Source organism: Salmo salar, chromosome 15 (assembly GCF_965601325.2).
Source record: "Salmo salar chromosome 15, fSalSal1, whole genome shotgun sequence".
NCBI classification, from domain to species: Eukaryota; Metazoa; Chordata; class Actinopteri; order Salmoniformes; family Salmonidae; genus Salmo; species Salmo salar.
The window spans coordinates 41,432,930-41,446,588 of NC_138305.1; positions in this window are offsets into that span (position 1 = coordinate 41,432,930).

The window sequence follows — 13,659 nt, forward strand, 5'->3', positions numbered from 1 at the left end:
AGCAGAGTCTTGTAGATGACCTGGAGCCAATGTGTTTGGCGACAATTATGAAGCGAAGGCCAGCCAACGAGAGCGTACAGGTCGCAGTGGTGGGTAGTATATGGGGCTTTGGTGACAAAACGGATGGCACTGTGATAGACTGCATCCAGCTTGTTGAGTAGGGTATTGGAAGCTATTTTGTAAATGACATCGCCGAAGTCGAGGATTGGTAGGATGGTCAGTTTTACGAGGGTATGTTTGGCAGCATGAGTGAAGGATGCTTTGTTGCGAAATAGGAAGCCAATTCGAGATTTCACTTTGGATTGGAGATGATTGATGGGAGTCTGGAAGGAGAGTTTACAGTCTAACCAGACACCTAGGTATTTGTAGTTGTCCACAAATTCTAAGTTAGAACCGTCCAGAGAAGTGATGCTGGACAGGCGGGCAGGTGCAGGCAGCGATCGGTTGAAGAGCATGCATTTAGTTTTACTTGTGTTTAGGAGCAGTTGGAGACCACGGAAGGAGAGTTGAATGGCATTGAAGCTCGTCTGGAGGGTTGTTAACACAGTGTCCAAAGAAGGGCCAGAAGTGTACAGAATGGTGTCGTCTGCGTAGAGGTGGATCAGAGATTCACCAGCAGCAAGAGTGACATCATTTATGTATACAGAGAAAAGAGTTGGCCCAAGAATTGAACCCTGTGGTACCCCCATAGAGACTGCCAGAGGTCCAGACAGTAGGCCCTCCGATTTGACACACTGAACTCTGTCAGAGAAGTAGTTGGTGAACCAGGCGACGCAATCGTTTGAGAAACCAAGGCTACTGAGTCTGCCGATGAGGATGTGGTGATTAACAGAGTCAAAAGCTTTGGCCAGGTCAATGAATACGGCAGCACAGTAATGTTTCTTATCGATGGCGGTTACGATGTCGTTTAGGACCTTGAGCGTGGCTGAGGTGCACCCATGACCAGCTCTGAAACCAGATTGCATAGCGGAGAGGGTGCGGTGGGATTCGAAATGGTCGGTAATCTGTTTGTTGACTTGGCTTTCGAAGACCTTAGAAAGGCAGGGTAGGATGGATATAGGTCTGTAGCAATTTGGGTCAAGAGTGTCACCTCCTCTGAAGAGGGGGATGACAGCAGCTGCTTTCCAATCTATGGGAATCTCAGACGACACGAAAGAGAGGTTGAACAGGCTAGTAATAGGGGTTGCAATAATTTTGGCAGATAATTTTAGAAAGAAAGGGTCCAGATTGTCAAGCCCAGCTGATTTGTAGGGGTCCAGATTTTGCAGCTCTTTCAGAACATCAGCTGAATGGATTTGGGAGAAGGAGAAATGGGGGAGGCTTGGGCGAGTAGCTGTGGGGGGTGCAGTGCTGTTGAATGCAGTAGGGGTAGTTAGGTGGAAAGCATGGCCAGCCGTAGAAAAATGCTTATTGAAATTCTCAATTATAGTGGGCTTATCGGTGGTGACAGAGTTTCCTATCCTCAGTGCAGTGGGCAGTTGGGAGGAGGTGTTCTTATTCTCCATGGACTTTACAATGTCCCAGAACTTTTTAGAGTTGGAGTTGCACGAAGCGAATTTCCGTTTGAAAAAGCTAGCCTTGGCGTTTCTAACTGCCTGTGTGTATTGGTTTCTAACTTCCCTAAAAAGTTGCATATCGCGGGGGCAGTTCGATGCTAATGCAGAACGCCACAGGATATTTTTGTGTTGGTTAAGGGCAGTCAGGTCTGGGGAGAACCAAGGGCTATATCTGTTCCTGGTTCTAAATTTCTTGAAAGGGGCATGCTTATTTAAGATGGAGAGGAAGGCATTTAAAAAAAATAACCAGGCATCCTCTACTGACGGGATGAGGTCAATATCCTTCCAGGATACCAGGGCCAGGTCGATTAGAAAGGCTTGCTCGTTGAAATGTTTCAGGGAGCGTTTGACAGTGATGAGTGGAGGTCGTTTGACCGCTGACCCATTACGGGTGCAGGCAATGAGGCAGTGATCGCTGAGATCTTGGTTGAAAACAGCAGAGGTGTATTTAGAGGGCACGTTGGTTAGGATGATATCAATGAGGGTGCCAGTGTTTGCGGCTTTGGGGTTGTACCTGGTGGGTTCATTAATAATTTGTGTGAGATTGAGGGCATCAAGCTTGGATTGTAGGATGGCTGGGGTGTTAAGCATGTCCCAGTTTAGGTCACCTAGTAGCACGAGCTCTGAAGATAGATGGGGGGCAATCAGTTCACATATGGTGTCCAGAGCACAACTAGGGGCCGAGGGGGGTCTATAGCAGGCGGCAACGGTGAGAGACTTGTTTTTGGAGAGGTGGATTTTTAAAAGTAGAAGTTCAAATTGTTTGGGTACAGACCTGGATAGCAGGACAGAACTCTGCAGGCTATCTCTGCAGTAGATTGCAACACCGCCCCCTTTGGTCGTTCTATCTTGTCTGAAAACGTTGTAGTTAGGGATGAAGATTTCAGAGTTTTTGGTGGACTTCCTAAGCCAAGATTCAGACACAGCTAGGACATCCTGGTTGGCGGAGTGTGCTAAAGCAGTGAATAAAACAAACTTAGGGAGGAGGCTTCTAATGTTAACATGCATGAAACCAAGGTTATTACGGTTACAGAAGTCATCAAAAGAGAGCGCCTGGGGAGTAGGAGTGGAGCCAGGCACTGCAGGGCCTGGATTCACCTCTACATCCCCAGAGGAGCAGAGAAGAATAAGTATGAGGGTACGGCTAAAAGCTATAAGAATTGGTCGTCTGTGACGTCCAGAATAGAGAGAAAAAGGAGCAGGTTTCTGGGGGCGATAAAATAGCTTCAAGGTATAATGTACAGACAAAGGTATGGTGGGATGTGAGTACAGAGGAGGTAAACCTAGGCATTTAGTGATAGTGAGAGAGATATTGTCTCTAGAAACATCATTGAAACCAGAAGATGTCATAGCATGTGTGGGTGGAGGAACTGAGAGGTTGGATAAGGTATAATGAGCAGGGCTAGAGGCTCTACAGTGAAATAAGCCAATAAACACTAACCAGAACAGCAATGGAGAAGGCATATTGACATTAAGGAGAGGCATGCTTAGCCGAGTGATCAAAGGGTCCAGTGAGATTCAGACAGCTAGCCGGGCCATAGGTAGCAAGCTGGTGGAAGATGGGAGGGAGGTCTGTTTTTAGCCAGCTCGTGCATTTCCGTCTGTGGGTTAGTGGGGTTCCGTGTGGAAGGGGGGACCTGTCCAAGTTGGCAAAATAGTTAGTTATAGTGGCCCAAGAAAAGTGTCCGATAGACCTATTCAGATCGCAGCCGAAAAGACAGCTAACGATTAGCGGGCCGCAGATGGGCGATCAGGTTACGTCGCGACGGAGGGGCCAGTTGGATAACTCCCTCGGGCAGATAACGTCGGTGGTCCAGTCGTGAAGACCCGATGGGGCTCCGGATCGGCAGTAAAACGGGTCAGGATAGGTGAGTTGTAGCCCAGGAGACACTTCAGCTGGCTAGCTCAGGAATAGCCCAGGAGTGGCTGACGGAACTCTTCAGCTGGCTAGCTGGCTAGCTCCGTAATAATGTGTGTTAATTCCGTGACCGACGTTGCCAATAGTCACTCAGGTAGCAGCTAGTTAGCTGCAAGATCCAGGTGTAAATGTCCAGAGCCTGCGGTAGAAATCGGGGAAAGGAGAGAGAATAGGTCCGGTATGCTCTGGTCTGAGTCGCGCTGTACAAAAACTGGCGATAGCTTTTCGAGCTAATGGATAGCTGAGGACAGCTAACCGTGGCTAGCTGAACTTCAACGTTAGCCAGTGAAAATGGCTAACCTCTTGCTAGCTTCTGTTGTGGAATTCAGATGAGGTAAATAATACATTCTTTTTTTAAATTGGTGAGGCGGGTTGCAGGAGAGTGCTTTGAGGTTGAGTTTTTAGAATTAAAAAAGAATATATATATATAAAAAGATAAGTGAAGAAAAAAAATATGTAAATATATAAATACACGGGACACGACAAGAGGAGGGTAGAGGACGTCTGAACTGCTACGCCATCTTGGAAAAAGGAAATATATATGATATGTGATGGAGAAGACTTATAAATAAGCATTGACAGTGTTAAAGAAGAGGAGGGGCATTTGTAAGGGGTATGACTTATGGTATGACCAAATGTTAGGTATAAAAGGCTGTGTACATTGTATGATATTCAGAGCCCTCGTGAATAAACATTGTTGACTATTGTAAGCTGGGCCTCCGTCTGTGTCATTTAACCAGAATCTTACAAACTCTGGGGTGCAGACTGAGTAGTCTAACTGAAGTTCAGTTTATGAACATTGGGAACAGAATTCCCATAACAGGAAGTTATGGGTCTCCCTACCACATGTATGTGTCCAGACTCCATTGTTAAAACAGCTTGTTTTCTATTTCACCTTTGAATTGCAAAGCTTTCCACCAAAACCATTCAACTCATTCATTAAAATCTGCAAAACCAAACATTTACAATGTTTTTTCAAACTTTAAAAAATGACCAGTCCAGTTGAACAGCATGGAGTGTCCGATTTGTTGTTTTCACCTCTAAAAGAAGGAAAGGCACACACACATGCAGCATGCACTATGCACACTGGAGGAACTCCCGTGGTACATTTGTAAAAGGAATTAGCAGTTGGGAGTGAGGAAGTCATCAGTCACACATAAATTGACCTGACCACTGTGAAGTCGCTGCCCTGGCCTGCAGGATACAGCAGTGGTCTCCAGTGGCGATTTTAGCATGTAAATCTTGTTCGATCATATTCGATCATATTCGATGATTACTTTTCTCTAAAACAGGTTATAGGCTACATGTGCACCACCAAGTTAGAACAGTAGGCAAAATGAAGAGGTGAAAATAGACCAAATTATTAGGGTGAGGCACATTGAACATTGCATGTCAAAAAAAATACACGTCATATAACACTATTTGATGCATTAAATAAGCTTTTAATTTGACACGTCACATAACACAATTCTATTATAGAATGTTGTGTGTGCTGAATTTACACGTGCAAGCCAAGCGCCACCACTACTATCAGAACAACTGTCAAAGCTGTACAAAAAAAGGTTTGCAAACCACCCCCTCCCGGCCACAAACGATGTGTTTACAATACCACGTTGGTGAAAATAGACCAAATTAGGGTGAGGCAGATGGGTTACTAACAGCTTACTACACAACATACACTTAGTATTACTTTCTTAGCTACAGTATACATATTTCCCTTCCTTGCATATTATATAATTTATGCAGCAGCATACAAGACATTTTTGGACTCACCTTGTGAAGATGGCGCGGCGGTCCTTTGTGGTCAAATTTTGTCATCAAACTTTGTCTTCAAAGTCTGGCATTCTCTGGATTTATGGTGGAAACTGGGAAAAAACACACACAGCCACTCCATTGAATAGCAGCCTAATGTTAGTGGTTGCTTTGCAATGCTTGCAGTTAGCCACTGATTCCATCCAAACGACTCATTGTTGAATTTGGGATTTCCAACTTGTTGTGTAATCTTTATGTCCATTGGCCGATGAGCACCAATACATTTTATCCATATTTTCCCTTCCTTATTTCTCTTCGTATGACTAGGAATAAAAAGGAATTACCAGTAGATTGTCGACTTGATTCATGATGATGACTGCTAGCTAAGATTTGGAAAGTATGATGTTCACATGATCAGTCCAATCAAAGCTACTGTACATATAACCCGATTTGACGTCATTTTATCTGTGGCCAATGACCTTGAGCCTTCTTGGAAGGGCACATGTAATATAACTCTATGGCATGATCCAAAGGGCTGAAATGTTGGATGTCTACCCTTACTAAGGACTTAAATTTGGCGATGACGTACTGTCCCCATGAGTGACAGAACACTGAGCCAATCATGGCACAATGCTCCTATTTTCTGCTGGCTCGCCCCACCACCACAGAAAGCACTGAGCTAGGCTGAAACACCTGCATTTTTGGAGCTTCCTTACTCAAGAAAACATAAAGAGACCATGTGTGTATGCAGCTTTATTAACTGAATTATATATATTTTTTGCATTGTTTGCAAATATGTATATATATATATTTATTTTAGCAAAAAAATGTGGGGCTCAAAACAGGTCAAAACAGCTCTTCCCCACCTGCCCTGAAGGATGGGTCGCCACTGGTGGTCTCACTGGTCTGGTTAAGAGATATGCTTTTAAACTACTTTGAAACTACTGACCCTTCCCCATAGTATTCTAGTATACCACTGTCGTTCATGGGAGTGCATTGTGACGCCCAACAACACACACGTGCACATACTTCTCTTACATTTTGTTTGAACTTCAGAAAGTCAGAAATAACCAATACCATTAGTACAGAATTGAATAGGCAACTGAGTAGCTAAGTTTTGTTACGCAATAGATTTCTCACAGACGTCCTAGTGAAAACCCTGTCTGTGTTCAGGGTCTCCAGACTGACCTCTCCCCTCCAGCACCCAGCCCCAGACAGGCCATCTCTCCTTGGGGTGGGTGTAGACCCGCTGGCCCTGAGGAGCCACAAGGCTGTCCAGGAAGCAGCTCTCAGCCAGATACTATCAGGGCAAGACCCGCTAGAGTCACAACACTGATACAGCCGGTCACTGGCTCCTGATAAACAGTGCTAAATATTGTTGTTATGGGCTGTGCCCCACGTTGCCCTATCACTGTGTTTTCTTCCACTATGAAGGATGCCTGTGAAATGGCAATAAGCTTGTGTTCACACACTGTGCAGGGAGTTTGTGATGAGTGATACGGATGGGAACTATGGTCATTGATGTGTAACAGTCTGTAAAAATAAAAAAAATAAAAGGTTTTACCAAATGCAAGTACATGATAAATATCATAGGAAGCAATAGCAATTCCCATATGACCAACATTTCTAGAAGCCCAGCTGCATCATGGGAATGGCCCTTTATTTCAGGCCAGTCTTGAGATTAATGCTATTCTAATTCAAGATGGGCTTTTCACGGTCCCCCATCACTTTTGCGAAGACACTAAAGAGCCACAGTTTATCAGTGATAAGACCTGAAGGGCACTACTACCACACATGCTTGACCTCTGCCCCTCCTCTCTGACTCTCTCTACCCAGGCAGCCCAGTACCTTCTGCCCCAACCACCATGGATAATCTCTGGAAGAATGTGACAACAGTGGGGTCAGCTCCCTTATCGGGACGCGTGGTGGTGGCCAAGGGGGAGGCCGGGTGCCAGCAGGCCCCCGATCACCCACACGTCCAGCTCCTCTTCACACACTCGGCGCGGGAAACACTGGGAGGGACAGCTGTGGCTGCAGAGGCCCAGGCCTGGAAAATACCTGTCATCAACGGGCCCGCAGATCACCCAGAGGAATCTGACGCCGTTCACACCGACCACCACAGATAGACGCAGGGAGAGAGGAAGGTGTCCCCGATAACTCCCAGATACACACTGCTCTGCTCTTTCCCACTGGGCTGGCAGATATCACGTGCCTGGACTAGGAGGATTTATCACCCTGTATGAGAAACCGACCTGGGAGGGAAAGGAAAACAAAAACAATGATTTAAGGAGTCAGTTTTGAATATTCAAAAGTCTTTAAAGTCATCTTAAAAGAGGACTTGGTTCTGTTTTATCATATAAAAGACCCTTCCCTGCAGTAGCATCGTCCACTCACACAATAATGGCTTGATTGTAGATAGCGTGAATGATTTATCTGTTCATTTGTTTCTGTTGAAAGTATTGACCAGCCATGCTTACCTCATAAAAGGATATGGGACCAGAAGTTTAGTGGCCTCTTGGAATAATCTATTTACGTGATCTCAGTGAAACTTGGGCAGTGAATGGACCTGGAAGTGGCTGCCCATTGTTAGACTGGTCAACAGGATAAGCTGACAAATCTATGAGGCATAATGGCACACTCTATTCTTCTTATTGACCAAACATCTGTGGAGGGTTAACTGGTAGTTAGAGAAGTCCATGGGACCCAAGCTGGCTGCCCAGAGACGTGCTGCAGCCCTGTGTGACTGCGGCGCCAAGCCAATGGCCGTCGCTGCCATTGTTCGTAACCACGCTCTTTGTTTTCCTGTCGTGGATCTGGTTGCTGGTCTTGGTTCAGGTCCACCGATGAAGATGAAGCCACAGCCTCTCCTCTTTCCCAGACTGTAACCTGACAGGACCTGACTGCCAAAGGGACAGAGTAAATAACGGGCGGTGACAGAGGGCTGGCACGACACACACAGGGGCCTTAGTGTGCTCTAGGGTCCGGGCCAGGCAATGGCCAAGGCCTGTAGGGAACGGACCGTGCGGGGTTAAGAGAAGGTCCCCTCCTCACCGGCACTGTGTGACCACTCCACTGGCCTGGCTGAGAACTCAAACTTAGACAGATATTAGCACAGATCATGATAATGTGATCTAATGTACCCACTACGAAAGGGAAGTGATGAGATTATTTTGTGTCTCTTTACCCCCAATGAAACCCTTTTCCACAGAGAAGAAAGCCCAGCAGGGTGGAATGGGGGGTTAGGCAAGGCTGTCATATCTACCCACTGCAGTTTGAGATGAATGACCATGGAAGGGAACGGAAGCTGGCTCTTGAAATGTGTCATGGCTTCTGCACTTCTCAGAGCAGGACTGTTTACTGGACCCAGAGTGGATGCTTCCACACATCCATGACCTCATATCCTGCATCACATCCAGCTAGCTCCCCATCATGATTTTTATTTCCTACCTAGCTTCTTCTTATGGCTCTGGTTTCTTCTCTGTTTGGAGGATGTAGTCAGAATGGTTGGTATAATGGGCAAATTGGGCCCCTTTTTGTTTACCAGCAAATCTGATCCCAAAGGCAGATAATACGTTTGTTTTTGTACAACTTGTCCCTTTGAGATGGAAATTTAGGGCTGGTTTGGTGAGAGCCAGCAGTGTTGGCAGAGCAGGTGCCAGTAACCACCATACACACACACACGTACACACACATGCACGCACGCTAATACACACACACACACACACACACACACACACACACACACCGCCTACACAGCCTGCACATGGCTTTCATGTTTTAAGATCAGGGGCCCTTGACCAAAAGTACAATTTTGAAGTAACCCTGCAGACTGTAAGTGTTTGGTATCTGAAACAAGACTCCTCTCATCTAAAATGCCACTTTTATGTCCCAGCCTACTTGTATGTTCTCCCAATGGACTTTGCCCTCACGGTTTTTCATTTTCTGTGCACAAAGGAAGATAACCGTCTTAGTTAAGACCTACTGTATCAGGACCTGAAAAAGAACAAGAGGAACTTCCTGAATATATTTATTGTGAAGATCGTACAATTGTCTGAAGAAACAACCTGCCACACACCGTCACACTCAGGAAACGCGGCCTCCACAGGGGGTGGTCAGGGCAGAGGTCACACAGACCTCCCACGGGACACACATAAACACATCCCCTGAGCTGTGACGTTGTTATCACTGGACATAGATATTACGTGCTCTGTAACCTCTCGTAACACATTCTTCAAATTGCAATGAAGGTAACCAAAGAGCTTGCAATTGTAGTCAGACATTGGATATCACTAATACTTAAACAATGTGATGAATAAGAGAACCTAAATTAATATTTGTTTGTTGTTTTTACGGCACCAATGTTTGTTATTTTGTACCGGCAATAACATAAAGATAGCTTTGTATGCTATTCAATTAGTTGTAAATCTGTTCTACAAATATTCCTCTGCAAAGTAATTTTCAGATAGTAAATAATTAATTCCCAATTAATACCAATTACTTTCTGCATGGAAGCACATACTTTCAATTGACATTGCTAATTAACTTCTGATCAAGCATCTATCACCCCAGCGCCCTGAGAGAAGAATGCCAGCCAGCTCAAGATATCACAGCGGGCACCTGAAACGCCGACCCCTGGAAAGACACGGTGCGGCTGAGGAGGTGGCGGTGGGAGTAGAGCGGTAGCCACAGCAGTAGGGGGGGTTTTGTCGTGGGGCTGTTGGGAAAATAATAGCTCCGAGGTAGACCGCGGCAAACAGGAAGGGTGTGGACAGGATCTCATTGCAGCTGCTGTGCCGAGCGTCGTCTGTTCCCACAGTCTTTGATGTGCGGGCACACAGCGCTCTGTGCCATGAGATAAACACTCTGGGATAGCGGGTTTGTTTGTGTTACACATAACTCCTTAATGAGAAGTGCCCGGGCCAGCCGCTGGGAGCCTGTGAGAACACCAGATGGGGGGGAGAGAGGTGGGTGTGCGGGCGGCGCAAGGGTAGTGGGATACGTGTGGTCGACCGCGTGCTAATTGATCATTGACATGGACGCCATTGATTGCTTCACGCCGTGGTATTTGGGTTTCTATACCGCCGTTTCCCAATGGGGACCCTGGTTTCCTCTGCCACATTCCCTTGGTTGTCTGTGATGTGTTTTTAAAACTGTCTTTCCACACCATAGGTTGATACTATAATAAATATTCAATAGATAATGTTATGGAAATAGCCCAGGCCTGCTGCCTATTCCTTTCAGAAGTTAGCCTATGCATTTTGTAGTCTACATTATTCTTCCCACAGCTTGGTCCTCAATAGGCTACACTGTCCCAAAAATACTTATTACAGGAAAAATGATTACACATAATAATAATGTATTACTTGTTTATCACCATATTAAATAGTTAATTAGGTGTTATATCATGAAAAGAATTTAACCAAAAAAGCATCCCAGAAGGGGACATCAGTCCATGTTGGTCATTTCATGACCATTCCTGTTCACATTACATTTGGGACCCGATTCAGGAAACAAGGCGTATGTCGCACACACGACTTCACAGGAGAGACGTTTGAACGTAATAAAAAAAAAATTGGGGGGCAGAAATGCCTTCTTGAACACGTAAACTTTCACGTGCCTTAATAACAAACTTGTATGCCATCTGTAAATACGAATACAATTGTTAAATTACGAGCCTTGTTGGTTAAGAAAAAGTGAGCAACCTTCCCACTAGCCATGATTGGCTGAGATATTTAGTGGGCTGGACATGCAGAGAGAAGAGCTTGTCGGTCTGTGTTGGTAATCCTGTCGAACGCGGCTTTAAAAAAAATGTTTTGTGTAGTGGAGCTGCATATTTGTGTCTCTCCACTTTCTGGAGGATCAAGTTTTAAAATCAGTGGAATTAGAGTATGATAGCTAAAGAGATGGAGACAACACCTGTCTCCAGATTACATCTTCAAACTAAGGGCAACCATGGCATGGCATTCCAGACAGGGAGACGCGTCCATGCACGATGATGTATACAGGTAAGATAGTCTAGTGTTAGCTAGCTACGCTTTCAGATATTATACGTTTTCTAATTTTGACAGAAAGTGGTTTCATTTCAAGCTAAAGTGTACCGTTAGCTAGCTCGCGTTAGCTGGCTCGCTCCCTAGCTGATGTTATCATTAGTTTCCCAGAGCCATTTGCTGTTCTAGTTAGAGCCTAATGTTAGCTAGCTAACACTGAACATGGTTGGTTAGCTCCCAGCATTGTGGCATTGTTGGCACTGTTTATTGTTTAACTAGGTAACGTTGGCTGGCTGGCTCGTTTACTAACGTTACGTGACGTGTGCACAACACCCGTTGAATATGGCCGGTGTCAGTAAACGTCTGCAATAAAGCATAATGAAATTGTTGCCAGCAGAGCTGGTTAGGCTGTTTTCATGCTATCAAGAGGTAAACAAATCATCGGCCAGAGCGTCAAGTGTGCGCTTCGAAAGCAAAATGAGATGGGTGTGGCTAAAGTTTAGGGTGAGGTTGTGAACGCTGCTGAATGGGTGTAGACAAAGAAGAGCTCTTCACTAGATTGCCAAACATTCAAAGGCGATTTTCTCAAAAGTGACATTACAAGTTGATCAACTTTCAAAGAAAAATTACTTTCCCATTGTTCCTCAAATGCAGTGTATGATACACCATTTTTAAGTCTCTACTTTTATCTAATGTAAAAAACAAAATTTCAAATGTTGCTACATAAGACCAAATCCAGGTGGTGAGTCCCATTTTTCCATTAGTCATGCGTTTTGTTTTATATCATGGTTTAGAGTGCTTTCCCATTGCTCATAGTTGCAGAAAAGGCTTCATTGTCTTCTAGTGAATGTTATTCTGCTCCTGTTTTAGGATACAGTGGTTGGAGCGAATCCCTTTTGTCCTCTCAGACACCCCATAAAACATTAGACTCACCTTGGGAATTCTGAGTACTGAGAGACTATGGTATCAAATGGTAGTGAGGCAGACATTCCTCTGTGGGCTAAATAAAGTCTGTGAGACACACTTTCTCAGAGTCAGAGGATACTTTCAAGTAGCAACAGAGGTCCCTGTGTGTGTATATGTGTGTGTGTGTGTGTGCGTGTGTGTGCGTGTGTGTGTGTGCGTGTGTGTGTAAATCCCATTACACTGTCATTGCCATGTATGGCATTGAACTGAACTCTGATTTTAGTATTTCCAGAACATCACAGGTGACATAAAAATCTCTGCTATTACCGAATCCTGTAATTAAAAACTTTTTCCAAACTGTGTTCTAGAGGGCATTAGCAAGGGTCAAAGGTTCATTGTAATGGATGTAAATCTGTGTGTTAAATGTGTGCTGAGCTGTGAAGCCTGTATGAGTCCGAGAGAGCGGAGAGAAGGGAAGGCCAGGAGTATTGAGGGTGGTCGGTCAGTTGCCTGGGTCAATCCTTCATCAGTCACCTTGTACCTCTGTCCCAGGCCAACAGGTTTCTGAGGGCCAGCCGTGCCACCCTTGTATCCACGTGATTGGGACCCTTGGTGACCGGCTGTTAATAGTGTGAGGGGAAGGGCAGCGTCAGGGCCACGTCTAATGGCAGGCTGGTCAGCACGGGGGCGAGTTACGTTCCTCCTCACCCAAACCGAAAGGTCAAATGTTCACATCCCATATGAGCTGGCATTTCCCCATCTGTTCACACCTGAACTGACTGCTGCTCCATGAACAGTATACCACCCCACTACGCGCCTCCCTCTACTCCAACTACCCTGGTATTAGATTTGTACTCTTGTGCCCTTTCTGTATATGACTGTCGAATAGAGCTGTGGGGGCAAAACTGTCATTGTATCTAATGAAGTGTGAATTTCTCTGTGCCAGAGGGAATTTGTGTGTGTCTTTGCTTTCAAAACAACTTCACGGTTGATTTGGCATTATGTTGCTGAATGTGAAGACATTTTTCACTTTGGCAAACACCCGCTTTCTTGTTTATGACCCTTTTTGTGGGCTTGAAAATAGACAATGTCTTCTGTGAGCCATTGTTCAGGTCTATTTATAAAGCGAAAAAGTGGTGAGAGACAAACAACCGCAGAGTTCCCCAAGGTACAGTTGTAACCACCGTTTCAGAAGAATTCTGAAGAGATGCGACATTACCCTTTGGTAAAGCTTTGACCATTGAGAATAATGTAACATTTCATTTGTTTTGACTATTCATCACAATAAACCAATAATAAGAGATTTAGTGGTTTGGTTTCCACTTGGTTCAACTAGGTGCACATCATTTGAATTACATATATGAATATATGTAAGGCAATACAAACATTATGTGGGTTAGTCACCAATTATGGGGATTTCATGTTTTATTATTCTGTGAGACATTGCTTTGAGCAAAACAACAATTTGAATGTATGTTGTTTTGTGGTCTTATGCTATGCAATTGAAGAACAAGGCCTGTCAGATCTGGTTCTACAGTAG